The sequence below is a fragment of the Rattus norvegicus genome, chromosome 6 (assembly GCF_021556685.1).
Source record: "Rattus norvegicus strain SHRSP/BbbUtx chromosome 6, alternate assembly SHRSP_T2T, whole genome shotgun sequence".
Lineage (NCBI taxonomy): Eukaryota > Metazoa > Chordata > Mammalia > Rodentia > Muridae > Rattus > Rattus norvegicus.
Window position 1 is genome coordinate 113,824,892 of NC_141539.1, and position 15,750 is coordinate 113,840,641.

Here is a 15,750-nt window from a genome sequence, read left to right on the forward strand (position 1 = left end):
TCTTGTCTTAGGGTACTTATATTCTTCCCACCCCCTTTTAACACATTGTTTGAAGGAGGTGACATGAGTGTCCTATTCATCAGCATTTATTTTCAGCATCTCAGGCAAATAAGTTTCTCTGAACTCATCACTCATTGTAAAGACAAATTTCTAATTAAGACCAGTATATATTTATAAGGCAGCTCGGCACTGTGTTGATTTAGCTGAACAACATTAATTGTTCCTTCCTAAGGACCAGGACCACCTGAGCCATGGAGCTTTAAACTGGGTTTACGGTATTAGACATGAATTCCCTCTTGTGGACTGGACCTCAAAACCAGAGAGTGCTTAGATCAGAGAGTGCTTGGTGGCCTTCACAACAGTTGTGACACTGTTGTGCCAGTAGATTTAACCTGCTTGGAGATTGGTATTGTAGCTCATAGGCTTTTCAGCTAGAACATTGGTGCCTTTTTGTTCTTGGCAGCCTAGGTTGTATCATCTGGAACTAAAGCTGGCCAGAGAGGAGAAAACTTCCACCTTTGCTCCAGGTTGATTTCTCTATAATTTGCATGACAGGTGTGTCGTGCTTTCAAGTGTTAACTTGACAATGTAGTTCTGATGGACATTCAAGAGAATTGATGAGAGCCTGGATTCTTTTAAGAGTCTTTGGGGCCCCCATGACCAGTAACTCATCAGGAGGTATTCCACACATGTCACTAGGAGTTGTGTTTAATAACCCAGTGGTGTTATATGCAGCATTATTAAGCCATGCAGAAAGGCTATCACTTGCCTAACTCCTATTTCTTTTTTAAAGTTTGCTTACAAAGTAGTAGGTTTCCCTATGGCCTTTCCAAACTTTTTATGAAACTGTGTTATAAAGAGGCAAAATGATTTGCCTCACAATCGCTTGAGGGGTAGAATCAGACTTGGGTAGCATCTGTACTGCATTCCACTAAAGAAAAGGCACATGATGAGGGAGAAGTGATTGACTCCAAAGACAGCTAGCTGGTTGCCAACTTCGATCCGTAGTGAGAGCACAACAGACTTGGGGTGTGTTTGGCCTGAGTTTCCAAATGCAATGCTTGTTTGTGACTATGAGGGACACGTCGCTGTGGAAAACGTGTAATAAATGTAAACTTTGCTGTGCAAGTGTCAGAGAGGGGAAGAATAGCTGAGGGGAGAGTAATAGGAGAATGAGGTGGTGACATTTGAAGATGGAGAGCTCTCTGCATCCACTGTCACTTGCTTGACTTCAGAACAAGGTAGTAGGGACATCTTTCACTTTTACTTATCTGCTTATAATGTGGCCTGTGGCAAATTATTCGTGGATGGGTGACAGGGGAAGGGAAGAGGAAGAGCTGTCAGTGGGATAGGCTGGAACAGTTGGCCTTGTCCGGAAGTGGGCATGCACAGAACTTGGAATTTGTAAGGCAAGGACCTGAGGGTCAGAATCTGCCTAGTGGACACTTTATTGTAGAGAAGGTGAAGGTAAAAGGCAACTGGGTCGTGAAGGCCGCAGTGAGTGTCACTAGCTGCCATCCCAAAGCAACTTGTTCTTCAAATAGCTGCACAGCAAGTCTCCCACCCACAGCCCAGAGATGAGCTGAACATTAGCCAGACAGCTGCTTCCTCTCCTAGTGTTCAAGTTCTAGCTCCTTCACTGTCAGACCCTCCCACCTGCCACACAAGGAGACATCAGGTGTTGCCCTTATTGGTCCACACTCTCTAGTTCTTGTGGCTAAGGGCATTTGTGCATCAGAATATTTAAAGAGTTCTGAGCTTCAGAATCCTAGCTGAGCCTGGGGAATCGGCTTCTTTGCCAAGAGAGCGGTGCCTCCTGGGTTTTATGCTAACATTTTCTGACTGATTTTGTTGGAGGTGTGATGAGTAACTTTCCTGTTTATCCCCCATTTTATAGATGGGGAGACTGATACATTAAAAAAAAAACCTCCCTAGTCTACCTTCAAACAGTAGAACAAAAAAGAAAAAAGATAGTAGACCAAAGACAGCTACTCAGTGAAGTATAGCCATTCTCCTTCGAAACAAGAGCAAGCAGAGAATGGTGTGATTTTTGTCACAACACATTCAACATTTTACAGATCTAATATTGGGCTGCTTTCTTTTGGTGGTAAAATGCTACCTTTTTAAAAATAAGAATGTGAGATACCATAAGTGTCAGGGTTTTCTGCTTGTTTGTTTTGTTTTGTTTTGTTCCTTTCTGGGTAAAATCAGAACTAATTGGCCTCCATTAGTTTCTGGAATGCTCTACCATAGCCTGAAATGTGCTACAGGTAAATAAAAGCCATTAGCTAAGAACAATTGTTGTAGGTTGGAGTCGTGTCATCCTATGTGTGTTCTTACCAGGAAGGGCATATTTGCATAATTTTATTCTCCTTTTATTCTGACCTTTTATTGGAAAATAAAAACCTGCAGCTAGACATCACTTCTGAAATCATATTATTTATTTATATTCAGCATTTGTCAAGATGTTTTGATTGCGTAGTTTAATTCTGAGATTTCTTTACACTAGCACAGTCAGAATTAGACTGAGACTAGAATATATTTATCAAGGAGCCATTTTTTTTTTCTGAAACAAACAAATTAGGTCCAAGCTTAGATAAACCATTTCTTATCATTCTAATTCATTTTTATTTTACTGAATTATTTTTTAGCAAGGCCAGTTTTGCTTTGTATGTGTCCTATTGTGAAGAGTTGATTTACTGACCAGTTATTATTATTTGTGTGTGTGCCTATCAGAATTTATCTAGTTAGCCTGCACTGCTGGAATGTTCTTTTATGGCCATGATTTCAACCACATTCAGTTTTCTTAGGCCCAATTTGCAGGTCTACATTTTATCACGAATGTTTGATTCTTCCCCCCATTTTTTTAGCTGACAGTTCTATTTTGTTTGTCTTTCCCCCTGACATAGTGTGTATACATACACATATACACATACATATATATGTATTTAAATATATGTATATGTGTATATGTACTTGTGTATATATAGATACATATATACATGTGTGTGTGTGTGTGTGTGTGTGTGTGTGTTTGTATGTATGTATGTATGTATTTTTCAGGTCAGTTCTTGCAGTTTGAAGAACCACATTCTTGATTCTTGTACTATGAAAGTCAATCTTCTCCTGATAGGATTTCTGATACTTGAGGACTCAAAATATTCTGCATTGGTTATTGAGATAAGTGGCTCAGAGGATTAAGAAACCCACTGCAGATCAAATATAAAGTGAGGGCCATGGGCTTCGAGGCTGCTTTAGGATATGTAGTCCTTTGTGTTGCTAAGTTGGAGTAATCTTGAGGGTACACCTTCCAATTTCTCTTTGAAGGTAGCACAGCTCCTACCGAACTGACCCGTCAGAATTGGAAGCTAGGGCCATAGTTCCAAGCACCTTGACTTTTCTTTTCTTTCTAGCCTGGCCTGCCTTATACCCTGTGTGCACTGGGGTGACATGATTTACAAACAAGCAGGAGGGAGAAAGGAAGAAATCCTCTGGTGGAAAATGAGGTCAGGGGCAGTTTGGAAGGGGAGGGAATCCAGGCCTTGTTCTCTCATCCTTTATGCCTCCTGGCCTGCAGCCATCAGGTCAGCAGTGCTGTTGGGAACTGACATCTGCGTGGGGGTCAGGGCAATGCCAGTGCAAGTGTTTTTATGAGGAGGTCTGTAACACTAGAAAGGGCTATTTCCCAGCCATGGGGACTCCTCCCCCCCTGCTCAGAATGTATTTCTCTGGATTACTCTAAGGGGGATATTAGTGTTGTCTAATAGTGGCCCCAGATTTATCAGGGGATTTGTTTGATTAATTCCAGAGCATTGGACAGCAGATGGATTAGAGCTCAGCCCTCAGCCTGTGGGGAGGACCTACTTCCTCCACTCTTGGCCCTTTCTAGGACAAGGGAGACTTTCCTGTATTCCTGGGTTGCCTAACTGTCCAAGCGCTAGCATTTAGGAACTTGCTGTGGGACAGTTAAAAACATCATCCACTGCTAAGGAGCATGAGTAGGTGTCCAAGAAATAGAGGTAACTCCCCAGTCTGTCCTGCCTTCCCTCTAAAAGCTCAGAGGTTTGGCCACTTGCTTTCCTTCCTGGTTCTTCCTACCATATATTTCTCCCAGAGTCTAGGTTGTTGCCCTGGAGCCTGGCTGTGGATCAGTGGGGAAAGCAGTGAGGTGGGATGCAGATGACCCCAATACTGGCTCAGATATGTAGACATGGACATATCTTTTCAGTTGGTGCTCTCTCTCCTCGGCCTCACACTGTCCTATACCACGCTGTGGAAATAATGGCAGTTACAGTGCATTGTTTGTTCGGCTGGCTGTTGTGGGTGGGTTCTTTCTGTAGTTAGACTTTTAACCTCAAGAGTACAAGTCCTGTTTTTACTTCGTTCATCTACTGTCACCCTTGCACATTACCACTGCCACTGGGGCCCAGGTAATGTGCAAGGAATGTGTCAGTGACGTGAACCTGAAAACAAAGGGATGAGTCCTGGCATGGTGGCTCCACATGAAATCCCAGCATTCTGGAGGTCGGTCGAGGCAGGGGCATTGCAGAACCTTTGAGGCAAGGCTGGGCTACAGAGTAAGACCTTGTCTCAGAGACAGAAGAAAACAGCTCAAAAGCCAAGAAACAAAAAAGGATGGATTCGAGACATTCCGAGACTCTTCCACTTTGGAAATTCTGTTCATCTTTTATTCTCCCCGAAACAAAGCCCACTTGGTAGTATTGTTTTTAAGCCACTTTTAATTTTAGTGCCACAGCTGTTACGAGATAAAAAAAAAGTGGTGATTAATAATAATGACAAAAACTTTAAAAAAACATGTGATATTCTTTTTTAGGGAATTTTTCTCCTCTTACTTCTTGGAAGTATGAAATCTGCTGGGCTCCCTGACCTCCCTTGGGGAGGGCCTGTAGGAGTCCCACTGATCCCTTTGTAATTGGGCAGGGCCTGGCTACTGGTTAGTAAGCTTTTTGTGAGGGTTTCAGACTCTGGTAGGGCCTTAGGACTGCAATAGTGTTTTGCTTTACAAAGAGGGTGGGGAAGGAAGGAGGGAGGAGGCAGACTTGCTCATTTTATGAGAAGGAGAAATAAAAGGGGTTAAGAAAAAAACTGTTTGCGGAGGTTAATAAGGAAAAGCAGAAGTGCTAGCAGCATGGAACCTCCTGGGAGGAGGACTTGCTTGCTTTTTGGCTTCTTCAAGTTACTGGAAACTTTTTGTCTCACTACAAGGCCTCTGAGGACAGCATTTTGTGGTGCTAACTTGAGGCAGTATGTGACCTTTCCTTATTAAGCCAATGGTGGAAGCCACTAGTCAATCCTCAGACTCCTTTGTCCAAAGCCTGTGTGCACTTTCATATTCTTCCTCAACACATTATTCTCTGTGTTATTAATCAAATAAAAGGGAAGTGATGCCTATCGAGCCTGCCAGGTAGTCAGGTATTTTCAATGTATGAGCCTCTTCTGCCTTGCTGGGAAACTCTGAAATGGATACTGTGGTAGGTTACAGAAGTTAAGTCATCTCCTGAAGATCATGCCCAGACATATTGGCATCTGAGCTCACACCTTTCTTTACACTATAAGTCTCCCAGGGAGTCTGACCCCACGGGTGTAGTTAACCAGTGGTCAGTTACGATGACAGGTTTCTTAAAAAGGTTCCTCTCTACTTAATTGTTGCTGTCTTTCCTTTATGGGACACTTTCATGTTTCTGAAGGAAGAGTTTGAAGCATCCTCTCTCAGCCCTATGTCCCCCATCAGCTTTAAGTACAGTAATAGATGGCTTTGAACAGCCACCCTATGGAGTTCAAGTGCCTCCTTGGTTTGTTAGATTTGTTGCTAACAGCATGCAGGGGAGTCTTTTTGAGTCTCTAGTGCCCAAGTTTGTGTGTGACATAACAGGAAGTGGTTGGTGAGTATTCCTTATCTCAAATTGAACCAGATACAAAGTTCACCCTGAGAACAAAGAAAGGATGTGGATTAAGGCTCCTAGTGAAATTGAAGCCTTACAACTATTTTGAAAACCTCAAAGGCAGCCTTTCTTAAACTCACTCTGCAATAAGTAGGTATTCTATTTGAGTAAGTATTCCAAAGATACACATCATATATGGCCAGTGAGAGAGTATCTTTTTTTAATGGCACAGTGTAACAGTGTATGCTCTTATAGGTGAGATTTCTCTGAAGTTATAGGTACTTGATTGCATTTTAAAAATTTAATGCTTTTTAAATTTATTGGATCACAGACCCCCTACCTTTTTTCCATCCCCAAGAAATGCATATTCACTTCTTGTGTGGTACTTTATTTTTATAAAATTCATATTTTGAATTGTTGCCTCAGCTTGTCTTCTTTCTCTGAAATATGGATCCCATGATCACACCCTGTGGCGGATATCATGAATATTACAACATACACTGTGCTGTGGAATGTTTAATGACCGCCAGTTATTTTCATCAGTTACTCACCGGTCATGGAAAAATCCACGTTAGTTTTCTGAAGTTTGTCTCCTTGTCCTGAAAGGCAGTTGGGTTGGGTGCTTAGGCTAATCATTAGGATAATATGGTGGAGGGAAAAGGGCTTTAATTTTAGAGAAATTGAGTTTAAATCTAAGGAAGTTACATAGACTTAAGGAAGTTAACTTCTAAGTCTTGGTTTTCTTAGTATGAGATGCTCTACCAACAAGACTTAGGGAAGTCATATGCCACACAGCCCTGCCTCAGGTGATCAATTACAGTACAAGATCCCTGAAGTTGTTTTCTGAGGGCATGTCTTTTAAACTTTTATTGAATGATCCCACTGAGTTTAGGGAGCCTAATGAATTACCTAGCACAGTGACAAATGAATTGTATTTGTATTTCTGGACTGAATCCATGGATCACACACTAATTTGATGTGTATGAGGTACATCCACATTTATAGTTTCATCCATACCACAAGGCAACCTGGTCATGTAATAGTGTTCCTAGTCCCATTAATAGAAAAATAAGGCTGAGGAGGGCCAAGGTCGCCTGGCTGATATGAGGCTGGAGACCCAAGCCTCCAAACCAAGTTTCTACAAATGAAAATGTGGTTTCACACACAATGTGAAATTCACCCTTTACAAAGAAGGCTATTCTGACACGTGCCACAACATGGGTGAAATTAAGGATGTTATGCTAAATGAAAGAAACTAACTGCAGAAGGATGAGGAACAAAAAGGGCTACTTATATGAGGACCTAGAGTGGTCAATTTTGTGCAGATGGAAAGTAGAGTGGTGGCTACTAGGGAGAGGTGAATGATGAATGAACATCCTGTGGGTTTGGAGTTTCAGTTTCGTAAGAAGATGCTGGAGATGGATATGGATGGTGAGATTTATACACCATTTTGAATGATGGAATTAATCTATGTTATTATTTAAAAACAGAGGCTGAGAATATGGCTCTGTAGAACATCTTACTGAAGATCATGGGCTCAGTCTCCAGCACTGAGACAAAAGCAGGCTAAGATGTTAGGTTTCCTGTAATATGTATTTTACCACAACTTAGGAAAGTTAGAAAAACAAAACACCAAAGGCTTTGACTTCAAGTCCAGAGCCTTTCCTGTCTTCTACCCCAATGCCCACTGAACCCCAGCATAGCATATTCTCCTTCCATAGCTTCTGGATCCTCCATTACAAAATCTGTAGAAACTCTGGGGGACCACCTGCTTCTTCTAAAACAGTCTTCCAACTGGAATGAATTCCAAGAATGGAGAATCTTTTCCGAGAGCCAGGGATTCTTGGAAAGAAGGCAGATCTCTCCTCCCCCACGGAATCGCTGGGCTGAAGTAATACAGTAATTATGATTAGTAGGGTGGACCAGTGCTTCCTGTGTCCAAGGAACCTTGCTCAGTGCTTTGTACACATTAGCTTCTGATGACCTTTCCACCAGTCTTTCTAGGTAAAAGGCTGTTGCCACTTACACATGAGGAAGTTAGGGTTCCAAGAGGTCAGTTAATATGCCTGAGTGAACATGTGTGGAAGAATCAGGGTTTTCATCCAAGTCTATCTGAATCCAGAAGCTGCCACCTATTCCCTCTGTGTTGCAGGAGATGGAGAAACTTAAGAAGCCTATGTCTAGGGAGATTTCCACCATAGAGCTTGATGGATTTCTTTCCTTATGATGTGTTTTTCTAAGTCCTACCACAGATGGGTGTCTTCTCATTTACCTCAATGCTTTTCTTGGTTTCCTGTTGTTCCTTAAGTGTCCTCTCTTGGTTGGGTCATACTGGAATTTGCAGGGGACAATTTCTATTCCTTTCCTTAGGAAACTGGCATAGGAAGCCTGTCCCTTGGCAATGTACACTGGCTGTGAGGACTTTCCAAAGTCCTTGTCCTATTGGGTGGGAGTTTGCTGTAGCTGTATATTTCAAAGCTTATGGTTGGGAAGTATGATTCTGCTAGAAATGTCTTTGCTTGAAGGCTTAAACAGGTCAATAGAAGCTCAGTGTGTCACTTCTTGTGTACCAGGTATGTGTCGGCAATTCATAAGCTCTCTACTTGTGCAAGCAAAGCTCAGGTCTTTAAAAATGTTCCATATCTGTTGTGTTCCTACTTGTTTCTTAATATGCATGAAACTGGTTCTTTTTATTGTGTGGCACTAATGAAGGTAATAGATTTTGATTAATGGTTTTTACTGTATGACCAAGGAATGCAAAGATGGTCCCAGGGAACCTGGCTATGCTCTAGTTATTCCCATATAGTAAAAGAGGAAGTTGGAACTAAGAATTTTGCCAAAACTATTTTTAATAAGTAGCAAAGTCATACCTCAAATTGACTATTTTCTCTATAGTTTATACCCCAAGACACTGGCAGGAGACTCTCTCTGCAGGTCTCTGTATACATAACATGTTGACTCTCTCTTCTCCTCTCAGTCAAACTCTCATTCTTCCAACCAGAGCATCTATAAGCTCATAAGGGCTCCTAAAGCTGTTTGAGTATAGCAGTGGCCTAGACCATAAAGGTGACTTTTGGGGCTTTTTGCTCCCCATACTGTTGTTGCTTCTGAGGCTGTCTGACACTCATCAGGCACTGTTCAGTGCTCTGTCTTAAGATCTAGAGATATGATCGTTAAAGAACAAAATCATGTACTACCAGAGCCAGGGTGTTCAATAATGGATAAATGGGCCCTCAAGTCAGGAACGAAGAAGTTAATTGCAAGGTCTACTCTTTCCTATTTGGGGAACCCAGCTCAGCCTGAAGGAGCTTCCTTGCTGCTGGAAGATCTCTTTAGGACTTAGTTAGAAGAAGTATTTCCATGTATGTCTATTCTTGGAGAAGGGGCAATCTTAGATTTATTCTCTCTCAAGTCTAGGGGATGAGATAGGTCATTGGGGAGGTATAAGTTTTGCTTTGATTTTCTTCCTGAGATGTGGCCTTGTATATTACTCAATAGAAGGCCACAGATACCTGCTGTGATGTATGGGGGCCTGTGTAAGAGCATGCATGGAAGCTAGCACTGGTCTCTCTCTTCTCTACCTTCAGCACTGATGGCCCTGCTATATACATTAGTAGAGGATAGCTAGGCCATGAAGTTCACATCTCTGTGGGCAGCTTCTTCTTGCCAACTTGTGTGTGTGTGTGTGTGTGTGTGTGTGTGTGTGTGTGTGTGTGTGTTCATGTACACATGTGCTTATGTGTGTGTGTATACATGCGTGTAGAGGTCGGAGGTCAACACTGGGTTTTGATCCTTAGGTGTTCTCAACCTTGTTTTTTGAGACAGGGTCTCCCAGTGGGATCAGAAGCTGACCTGTAAGTCTAGACTAGCTAGCAAGCTCCAAGAATTTGTTACCATGCCTGGCTTTTTTTGCATGGGTTCTAGGGGTGTCCTACTCTACTACTCAAGTTTGCATCACAAGCATTTTACCTGTCAAATTATCCCCTCTGTCCCTTGGCCACTCTTAACAATGGAGCACATACAATAGTGGATGGTCTGCTTTTGGCAAATGACTCTTAGAAAGAGGTCCCTGTGGAGTTTGGCAATTAGATAATTTACTTTTCATTTGTATCTTCCTGGGTCAATTGCTTTCTGTCTAACATTGAACAATTTAGTCGTGAAGCCTTTTCTGATATATTCTAAGTCTGAGAGGTCTTAGTAACAATTTAGCTAGTGCATCCTGTTGAGGTCTCAGTTTCTTTACCTTTAAAGTAGAATGAATAGTGTTCCTTCCTGCTAGGTGTGTGGCAAGCATGAAATGAAATGGTACATCTAAAGCCCATGGCACAGTGCCCAGCACACCGATGATACTGTATATATGTGAACTTTAGGATGCTTAGTGTTGCTGTTTTCTCACTTTCTCCTTCTAGTCACCTTGCTTTGGAGGTGATGCTGTCAGTGTGGTAAACGACACACACACACACACACACACACACACACACACACACACACACACACACACACACAGAGAGAGAGAGAGAGAGAGAGAGAGAGAGAATGAGAGAATGAGAGAATGAGAGAATGAGAGAATGAGAGAATGAGAGAATGAGAGAATGAGAGAATGAGAGAATGAGAGAATGAGAGAATGAGAATGCCCAGGTTGTTAGGATTCAGGACTTGGCTCTATAGCCAGTGTGCTTAGCTCCCTAAACTTTTTGTCCATCAAGTCCCTTAGCTGTAAATTACAGGTGACAAGAGTTCCCACTTCTTGGCATAGTTGTTGTGCAGTATCTGGCACACAAAAACCCCCAGTCAATATTAGCTGGTAATTTAATTTCCTTCGTGTAGAAGAAGATAAGCGTTTCATATATATTCCCAGAAATGCATTCTGAGGCCACACAGCAAGGAAATCAGACTAGGGTGTCATCACAGATGTTCCTAGCTCCTATCTGGCTGTTCCGATTTCTGAGCCTAGCATCCCCTGTGCTGCCTCTGCCAGTGCCTGGAGTCCATGTGTAGGAAAGCATCCTTGGGCACACATAGATAGTCTGACTCTCTCTCCTCTCTCCTCTCTCCTCTCTCCTCTCTCCTCTCTCCTCTCTCCTCTCTCCTCTCTCCTCTCTCCTCTCTCCTCTCTCCTCTCTCCTCTCTCCTCTCCCCTCTCCCCTCTCCCCTCTCTCTCTCCACTCTCCTCTCTCCCCTCTCCTCTCTCTCTCACCTCTCCCCCTCTTCCCCTCTTCCCCCTCTCTCCTTCTCTCTCTCCTCTCCTCTCTCCCCTCTCTTCCCTCTCTTCCCTCTCTCCCCTCTCTCTCCTTCCCTTCTCCCCTCTCCCCTTTTTGTCTCTCTCTCTCTCTGTCTCTCTGTCTCTGTCTCTGTCTCTCTCTCTCTCTCTCTCTCTCTCTCTCTCTCTCTCTCTCTCTGTCTCTCTCTCTGTATGTGGTGTGTGTGCCCACTAGTGTATATATGTGAGTATGCATGTGGAGGTCAGAGGACAACTTTAGAGTTGATCCTTACTCTTTTCCATATCTAAGGCAGGATGGCCTTGGCATTTCCTGCAACACATGCTAGGCTACTCTGCCTGCAAGTGCCCAGGGATTCTCCTATTTCAGCCCTCTGCCCTCCCTCATGAGCAGTGAGATTGCTGAGATATGCTGCCCTTTCCTGGCTTTTTATGTGGGTTCTGGGGATTTGAACTTGGACCCTCACCCTTGTGCTATAGGTACTCTGTCGGCTCAGTCATCTCCCTAGCCTTGCAGCAATATTTGAAGGGAACAGGAGGTGGGGCCAATCGTAGAAACAGGGGCCATTGGCACCTAGATGGAGCAGTGTGTCCACTGGCTCCTGCTCCTTCTCAGCCACCCCCTGCTGGTTTATTTTCTCACACTGCTGGGCCTGTAGTTTTCCAGAGTGCCACTGCATTCAAATCTATATTCTATTTTCTCCCCTAGAAAATAGGTCAGACTCAAGGCAGAGTTCACCAGGTGGTGTCCCCTAAGGTTTGGCTGGGACTGTCCTTCAGGAGTCTGGCCGTGCATCCTACTTCAGGCTTCCCACACCTCCGCCAGGGATGTGAGGCAGTATGGAAGAAAAAAATGGAATTTGGGACTCTTGACTCTTTTATTTTTAACTTTTTTACATCCTTCTCATTGCCCCACTCCCAGTCACCTCCCCCCACAGCCCTTCCCTCTTTCCTTCTCCTCTTAGCAGGTGGGGTGCCCTTTCTATCCTCCCATCCGTGTACATCCAGTCTTGCAAGGCTAGGTGCACTCTCTCCCAATGGAGTAAATACTGCTTCTTCCTGTTAGAAGAATGAAATGATACCTCTAAAGCCCATGGCAGCCCAGCTAGAAGAACATACTCCATGTAAACAACAGCTTTTGGGACACACCCTGTTCCTGTTGTTCAGGACCCACAAGAAGACCAAGCTGTACATCTGCTACATATATGTGGAGAGCCCTTGGTTCAGCCCATATACGCTCTTTGGTTGGTGGTTCAATCTCTGAGAACCCCCAAGAGTTCCAGTTAATTGATTCTGTTGGTCTTCCCGTGGAGTTCCTGTCCCCTTTGGGGTCTGCAATCCTTCCCCCAACCCTCTCATAAGAGTACCCAAGCTCCATACAATGTTTGGCTAGGAATGTCTTCATGTATCTGAGACTCATGGCGCTTAATATGATCTAGTCCAAACGAAGGGTGAGGTGGAAGGAGCCTCTCCAGAGAGCGTCACAAAGCATAGTAGTGGTAAATGGAGGGACCATTTTTCCCCAATAGAGGTTCCCCTGCAACAAGTTCCTTCCTCTGAACTCATGACTGAAATCATTGTTGAATATGTAATCAGAATCTGTGAATATAGATGAAAATGCCCTGATTGACTGCTCCTCTGGTTGTGATCCTGAAGAAAGAGGGCAAAGGGTGGTGGTGGGTTTCAAATCCCTTCCTTTTTTGCATCTCCTAGTTGGAATGGGGAAGTATGGAGGGAGGTGGCTTCAGTCAGGAAGAGTTTCTATCAGGATTTGTTTACTCTTGAGCACCTTTTGAGCATCTGACTGCTGAGTGGCAGAGCTGGGAGTGAAGTGGAAGGTTAAGGGTTCTGGTCCTCAGAACTCTTTGTCCTATCAGTAGTGTGTCCTGTGTGCAGCCCTACAGGTGGTGTGTTCTTGCCTAAGCAGTCTTCATCAGGTATGTATAAGAATCCCCTTCTTCAGGTATTAGTCAAAATATAACATTATTTCTTCCAAAATGCTTCTTTAGTAATCTTTTCTGACATGGGGACTCCTGCTGACACTTACCTTGTTTCTTCTTTCCTCATGACACTAATCACTATGTCATGTCGCATTATAAATGTATACCTGTATTATTTATACCTCCCATTTAAACCCAAGAGTATCGCCTGTTTTGTTCATTCATTGCTTGTATCTTCCATGGAGAAAGTATGGTCTGGCCTATAATTGTCACTTCGTTAATATGCATTGAATGCGAATACAGAATTTCCATGGATACAGCTCGCTAAGATAGATACCTTGAGGATCTCTGTTTATAGAAACGGAGATGGAGTCTCAGAGATGCTGAGGCAGTTGCCTGTGAGTGGAAGGCAGAGCCAGGATTCCAGATTCTAGGTCAGTTAACCCTTCTCTCTCCTACAAAGAGGCCTTGATTTCTCCCCTGCTGCTTTAATGAAAGCATGGAGTCAAGTACAGAGGCAGTGTGTAGATGGTGACAAAGATAAAAGCTACTAATGTCCTAATAATTCCAATGAAATTTCCTTGGAGGGCTTTCATTGGCTGGGTCCTGGGTCACATCTCTGTTACTGGTCCAGAAGATAGCATTTTTCTAAAATCTGAGTGAAGTCACAGGGGCCTCCTCTTAGAACAGGGGTAATCTTTACCAACACATGGATTAAAGGTGGGGAGGGGCATTCCCTAGAAGAGAGCTGGGGATTGTTTTAAGAGAGACAATACAGAAGCAGGGAGATTTCTTACCCTCTCCCTTTAGACATCCTCCCATCCCCTAGTCCCAAGGGATACCTTTTCTCTTTACCTCCTGCCATTTCCATTTCATTATGCAGCCATGGGGGTTGGGGTAGGGGTGGTCAGAATTGAGTCCAGAAATCCAAGTAACTTACTGTTTCTTGAGTTGTCTGTATTCCCATAGCTGGGACAATGATCATAAGGGCCCACTGACAGTCAGGAACCGGGCTTAGATATTACTCTCCCACACCTGCCTAGTGCAATGGACTTTTAAGGATGTTATTGTTGCCCTTCTGTGTTGAGAAGAGTTACTGTGTTTTTGTGTATGGCCACAACTCTGCACTGAGTTAAAATAACAAAGGATAAAACAGAAGAATTAACCATGGGATTTTTTTTGACCCCTGGTTCTGCTCACACCAGATTCCCCTTCTGCACTGATGGATGGGGTGTGGAATGGGGGCTAAGGTCGGAGTATTCATCCGAGTTCATAACTAGAAGCATTGTACCCGAGTCAGAGGCTTACTTCCTGTGGTCTCTTGGTGTTTCCAGTGAACCATCTGGTCAATAAACGTTGGCAATTCTGTCTGTGGTGATTCAAATGATAACAATCAGAGCTGCTACCGTTTATGCAGTGTTTGCCTGGTACTAAGTGCTTTGCAAGCATTTAAGTCTTCTAACACCCCCATGGGGGAGGCTCTGTTCCCATTTTTATAGCAGAAAGAAGATGAATTAGAAGTTCAGTGATTGGCCGCAGAGCAAGCTGGGATGTGAGCTCAGACCTGTCTGTCTTCAAGTTTAGGATTGTAATCATAGTGCCAAAATGGGTAACTAATCAACATGTAAAGACCATTGGGGTTCCAAGGGATCCTGTCTCACTGGGTTTGGAGCCCTCAGAGAGTGTGTATGAACAACGGTGTTGACATTCTCACCACAGATATCCTGTTTAATTAAGGGGTATTTTAAGGAGACCACTATTCTAGGCAATCCATCCGTCACAGTTAATGGCCCCACTTAGTTATTCACAAAGCATCCGTCTCCTACCCACCTCTTTTATTTTACCTCTTTTCTTTCACTCTCTTACCACTCCACTCCTAAATCTAACTTACCAAAGGGGGTGTGTCTAAGGAATGACTCAGAGTTCTCTCGAAGTCTCTTTGAGCATATATAGCTACCAGAGATTGCAGGGCACACACTGGGTGAATCCTCAGCTGTTGCTCTGACTATTTCACTCCCAGATGCTAGGGCACAGCTCAGTCTGGTAAGAGCCCTGGATTTTCCTGGGATAAAAGCCCTAAGGATGTGCTGTACCAATCTGATTGCAGTTGTTTCATTATTGGCATGGAGAGCATTATCTGTCTTGTTCTGGCAGCAGGTTAAAGCCACAGAGGTTTAATGATGGGGGTAACTCATGGGGTAACTGGAAGAGTGTCACCTATCTTTTCTGTGGCATAAGAGTGCATCCTTTAGCCTACAAATTAAACGGGATCCTGTATGTCGTGAGAGAGCTGGGCTTCAGTTGAATGAATGTTGAACTAGATGGGTCTCAGAAATGGAGGATTATTTTCTGAGCTCTGTCACTGAACTGGTTGTGCAACCTTGGAAAATCTACCAGTGTTTTTACCATCACCCCCCCCCCCACACACACACACCACCACCACCACCACCACCACCACCACCACCACCACCACCACCAACAACAACAACAACAACAACAACAACAGTAGATAAGCCTTTGGTCTTCCTGAATCACCATTCAATGATTCTAAGTGCATCCTCCATGATTGCCTGGTGATCTGTGGTTTCCGAAGCAGCCTCCTGTTTCTCCAGCATAGTATGTGCTGCTAAACTGAGTTTTTAACGGCGCCTTAGTTTCTAAGCACAATCCTATTTCAATCTGAGAGAGG

At 43.6% G+C, this 15,750-nt stretch overlaps 1 protein-coding gene across 28 annotated transcripts in view; it reads left to right on the forward strand.

The window, feature by feature from the left end:
* The window catches only part of Nrxn3 (neurexin 3), a 1,618,001-nt gene that overhangs the window by 89,376 nt on the left and 1,512,875 nt on the right, over nucleotides 1-15,750 (forward strand).